Below are 6000 nucleotides of genomic sequence, written 5' to 3' on the forward strand. Positions count from 1 at the left end.
AAAAAATCAATAAACACAAGAGCAGTTAATAATGGGAAGACTGTGATTGGCTAGAGTTGACAAGAAGGATTCAGAGGAGAGCATACTTACGGTAGCTATTGATGGGTTCATCACACACTGTGTTCAGCCCTTGCTCCAGTCACTGCAGTCCACTGAAGCCAGGGCCCTTTCGTTTGCATACGTTGCATATACAACAGCTATTCAGGGAGTACTTGTATGCCAGGCCCTTGGGGTGTAATTGCGAACAAGCTAGGATTCTAGAGAGCAGAAAAAAGAAGAGTCTGCTTCCAGCCAGAAGCAGGGGATAAAAACAGCCCTTGTAAACAGCTCAACAGGGTCACCAGGGTAAATTTGACGATTTCAGAGAGAAAACTTCATCTTACACACTTGGGAATGAAAGACTAGGGAGCAACCAACCTACAGAGTAGAGTGAGAAGGAAATGGAGCCAGGCTCCTGAATTCTGAGGGAAGGGGGATTGATAAACCTCAATTTCTCTCTCTTTTTTTTCTAGAACAACAAGGAAGGATTTGTGAAATGCCTGGGCAAGACCACCCAAAAAGAGAAGAAGAAAATATTTGAGTCCACAGAAAGTTTTTATCTTACAGTTAGAATATCTAATCATAGAAATGCAGGTAATTATGTAAGAAATCATCCAATCATTTAAGGACATATCCCCCAGACAGCTATACACCGAAAACTCTACAACTGGATTCCTAGGAACAGAAAAATATAGTATCAGTTTTACTCATATGAGGGCATTTCAAAAAAGATGAGGTGGGAAGGTGTAAATGGAACGAAAGGTAAGTTTATTTCAGTGCACAATATTTTGGAAAGCCATGTGATGACTTTGCAATATGTGTACTTTCTACAAACGTTTTTCAAGGCCCCTTGCATTTTCCAGCTGGACTAAAGGTGGAGGTGTACAATCTGCCACAGTGCCCGAGAAGCTTCTCCAGTTTCAGCTCATTTCTGGCTGTTACCACAGTGCAGGTCATCTATACAACTCGCTTGAGGAACTAATGCAGAGCAAGTGAGGAGAGTTCCCAGTCAAAGGTGGAGGAACTGAGGACTCAAGGCATGCCCAAATCCCAGCACCATCTCACAGGGGAGCTCAGCGCCGCAGCTGCAGTCAGTCACCTCTTCCACATTCTGTCTCTAAATGCCACTTTGCATCCAGGCATGCCCCAAGGCCACAGGAGGACTCTAACAGCTTGAGTAATGGGGCAGCTTATAACTTATTGAGCACAGTCCTGGTCCCTCATGATGTTGAGCAATAAGTCTGCCTTTTAAAGTCAGACCTAACCTAATGGGAGTTTGCAAGAATTACAGCTTTCCCTCATTAATAACCACCACACACACACACACACACACACACACACACACACACACAAAGGTTAAGAGAAGTCCCTGGAGAGAAATTCATCAAGAACCAAGAACTGGGATTTAAAAAAAAAAAAAAGATGGACAAAGCACTCTAGAGATTCAAAACTTGAGTGCAACAAACCGATCCTGACCCACAACAGCCATAGCTGGGGTTTGGAGGCTGTGTCTTAGGAGAGCACACTCCTGCACAAACCCAAGAGCTCAGTGCTCTGCGGACCCTGCTGTCCCTCCAGCCCAGAGGGAAGGGGAGAAGAGCGAGTTACTTTGCAGGGGTGCTTAGCAGGTTACAGAAATATACCTTCACAGTACACTTTTGGGTTTTCATGGACACAACCATGGGAAAGCTCTGGGTTGTCAGAGGTATCATTCATTTGCTCACTCACTTATTCAACCAAAATTACTTGACTGTTTCCAATTCCCAGTTGCTCAGAAAAGCTCCAGGGAAATGAAGATTCGTAAGACCAAGAGGCCCAGCCTTGAGGACCACACCGTGGCGGAAAACAGTCCTAGACTTTTGAGTGCTGTTCTGCTACTTACTGACTAACTCATTTTGGACAAGTCCTCTCTGATCATCAGTTCTGATGTCAATGAAAACAGGTCTAACAATACTTGCACTCACCATACCAAAATTTGCTAGAGTTCACGGAAGGTCACAGGCCTAAGGGTACTCCATAAGCTGCAAGGTCTCCACCAGCCACCGTGCCCCATGCCTACTCAGCCTGGGACTTAGTTGTCCATGGATTCCTTGCCCAGATGTGGTGACAACTGTGCTCAAGACACCAAGTCTTTACCAGAAAGAGAGGCCAGAAAGTGAAGCACTAAGCCAGTGGTCCTTCACACTCTGACCTGGCTGAAAATTGGAAGAAACAGGAAAGTCAAACTCCAAAGTACCCCATTAGCTCATTTCCCCACTAGACCATCCCCGAGACGTTGAAGTGTCCTCAGGCCTCAGACCTCATTAGAGAAGCAGATGGACTTATCAGAGGGGTTAATGGCAGCCAATGTTGGCCCGGGGATGATTTGGCCCTTGACCCTCTAGAGATGACCATGACTTTGAAAGCTGAAGGACTTTTGATGGGAAATGAAGAAGGCAAGACCTAAAATTATGTTGGGGATTTAAGAAAAAGAACTCTTCCTTATAGTAACAGATAAAACAAGCCATGAAACTTAAAACAGATTAGTAGCAACTCCAGACTGTGAAGTCAATGTGCATGTTCCATGCCTGTTCCAATGAAGGCAAACGTGAAAGGGCCAATACATTTCAAAGAGTCTTAGCATTACATTAATAAGGCAAGACTGAGACTCATGTGGAGAAACATGGGTATATACCACAGTGTGTGTGTGGTGCATGTGTGTTTAATTCTGGGTATTGTGCCTATGTGCATGATTTGTGAGTAACTGTGTTAAGCATGTATGTTGTATGTCTGTTGTGTGACTATGTGTGTATGAATATTTTGAGTGCCTGTGTGCACATGCATACTTCTTCAAAACCAAGATGAAGATAAGGACGTAAACCTAAATCCACATGGATAAGGTGGAATTACATGACATGCTTGTCCAGTGCTGCTCTTGCTTCTGACCAACTGTCTCAGCCTGTTAATATCTGTACCCTGCTTACCACTAGACCCTAAATAAATGGTCTTTGCCTCTGTTGCTGACAACTGCCATAGTCAGCAAGAGTCACTTAGCAGGCCTGGTGCAGTAGCCTAGCGGCTAAAGTCCTCCCCTTGCATGCACCGGGATCCCATATGGATTCCAGAGGACCTGCTCCTATCCAGCGCCCTGCTTGTGGCAGAGCAGTCGAGGACAGCCCAAAGCCTTGGGACCCTGCACGCATATGGGAGACCTGGAGGAGGCTCTGGGCTCCTGGCTTTGGATTGGCACAGCTCCAGCCACTGCAGCCACTTGGGGAGGAAGAGGCGAATGAACAGATAGAAGAGTGTTGTCTCTGTCTCTCCTCTCTGTATATCTGACTTTCCAATAAAAATAAAATAAATCTTAAAAAAAAAGAAAAAGAGTCATTTAGCAGTGAAATGTTTATCAATAAAGTGATTCCCAAAGGGCATGAAAACACCCATATTTTGATAACATTTGATGCTTTTGTCAGATTACATGTAAGATGTTTCCCAAACTCAAAAAAAAAAAAAAACAAACAGTTTTTGTTCCATTCTCAGAAAAGAATTTGGCAATTTAGGAATTCAAGAAATAAAACAGTCCTTAATCAGTGTTGACTATATCAGTCTCTGCCTTTCCCATATTAGCAGTTTCACTGAGCTGCTAACGGCTGCTCAGCATTCATAAGTATGCAAAGAAAGCATTTATCTTCCTGATTAATTAATCCAGTGACTTATCCAAACTCCTGCCGCGGGCACTCTCAGACTCACAGTTACTGGCTTGCCTGCTTGTCCTCCTCCTCCCCTCCACCACTGCCCATGTTAGCCCTTCTTTTTCTCTAGCTCTGGGCAGCAGATAATAAAACTGGTCCCTCATCTAGGCAGCTCTAACGTTCCTCAGAGGATTCCTACAAGACGTCCACAAATTCATCATGCACTTTGTGCCTTCAATAATGTAGATGCAGACTCATATGGGTAAGTGGCAGAAGGAATCTGCAAGCCAACTTATCTTGTTCATTAAAATTTAGGGCAGGGATGGACCTTTGACCTGGTGTTTTAGATACTCATCTCATACCACAATATCTGGTTTCTATACCCAGCTCTGGCTCCTGACTCCAGCTTTGGGCAAAAGCAGAAGCTGGGAAGCAGCAGTGACAGCTCAAGTGGTTGGGCTCCTGGCCCCCATAGGGGAGGTCTAGATTGTGTTCCCAGCCCCCAGCTCTGTCCGGGCCAGTCTCAGGCTCTGTGAACGTTCGGAGTGAGCCAGGGAATGGAGTATATATACTTGTTCTCCCTCTTCCCCAACTCTCAAATACATGAATAAATTTGAAAAGTTTAGGACAGACATATTACCCAGTCAAGCACAACTGGATACTTTACATATCTAGTGACAGACAACCACACAGGAAGGAATTTCATTTGTAGTTAACTGCCCATTCCCAGAATGTGACAGGGGTTATAACAGTTTGATGAAGTGGGGGTTTGGCTGGTGAGTTTTCATGTGTCCATATGCAATGAGCACAAATCAATTGAGAAGCTGCTATCTTTGGAGAACCCCTCATCCAGAGAAGCCAGCTAAGCAATCCCCCTCACTCCATCCCCTGACAGAGAAATGATGGATAAACATGCTCTAGTTTTAAGCTACCTTGTTACCCTCTCATCATTCCTCCATCACAAGTCACACCCCATCACTCACAACCACACCACCTTGTCATCAGCTGCCTGAAAGCAAAGGCTGGGATGGGCAAAGCGCCTCACAAAGTTTCAGGAACCAGGAAAGGGCAATGAGGATGAGAGAGCAGTGGAATGACAGAAAGGAAAGCTAGCCTGAGAAGTACAGGGTTTTCCCAGTGGTTGCCAACCCAAACCTCACACATCTGTGCTTTTTGGCTACATCCAACCATTCACTCAACACCTGGGCAAGCTGGGTGCCATTCGACTCCAGGGAGTGAGGCTCCTGCTCACAAGGGGCTCATGGTCTACTGGACAGAGAACATGTCAATGACAGCATGCTTCATGGAAGGGTGCTGTGTGTTGAAAAGGAAACTAGTGTTTAAGTTGCACTGAGGGGGAAACATGGGACTCTATCCAGGAAGGCGACAGTTTCTGAACCAGGCCACCTGAGATCAGTAGTGGGTCACTGGGGTAGGTGGGAGAGGAGTACTCTTGGCATATGAGCCAGCATTTACAAATGCATGGTGACTGTCAATCATGTCATGTGCTTGAGGACATAGCAGCTGGAACTTCTGGAAGCTTCAGAAATTCTAAACTCTTGGCCCGTTGTTCGTGTTTCTTTCCCCATGACCCCTTCTTCCCCTAACCAATTCCCAGTAAGCGGCACTCCCTGCAGAATCCAAAGAAGGTATGCAAATGGAAGTGCGACCAGGTTATGAATTTCTACCCCAAACAGCTTGCCACCACGACTTGGATGTGTCACTTCCAAGAGGAGCAGGAAGATCCTTTCCCCAAGACTCCAGAGCATCCACAGGCTCTGACCCCACCCACTTCTCTCACCTTCTTTCTGATGCATGACTTTGACAACATTCTCATTATTATGGCCTCTGGTCCAAAACTGACTTAAATTTTTCATGCCTTCCATTAGGAATGATGCATCACTTTGTTTCGAAGATGCACACAATTCCACTTGCAAAGCCACTATCCTGAGGGGTTTGTTAATGCATCAAGCCACAGACCTCTGAGGAAAATTCTGTTTTTTGTTTTTTATTGTCCCCCAAACAAGAAGACAGCTAAGCTCTGGCCCTAGTGGAATCTCTATTGGTAAGCTTTAGGAGAAAAGGAAAAAAAAAATGTGGTTGTGTAATTGGGGATGGAGTTGTATCAGATTCTTGGAAAATAGAGAAAAGAAATGCAGATTAATAATCCTCAAACCAGGTTAAATATTTCTATCCATGTTTACATCAACAGTTTACATTATGTAACACGATGGACACAATTTTATTCCCTCCGTGCCTTGGTGTGGGATTCCCCTTGAGAAATTATCAG

The sequence above is a fragment of the Ochotona curzoniae genome, unplaced genomic scaffold (assembly GCF_017591425.1).
Source record: "Ochotona curzoniae isolate NIBS_2020 unplaced genomic scaffold, NIBS_Ocur_1.0 contig_3622, whole genome shotgun sequence".
Taxonomy (NCBI): domain Eukaryota; kingdom Metazoa; phylum Chordata; class Mammalia; order Lagomorpha; family Ochotonidae; genus Ochotona; species Ochotona curzoniae.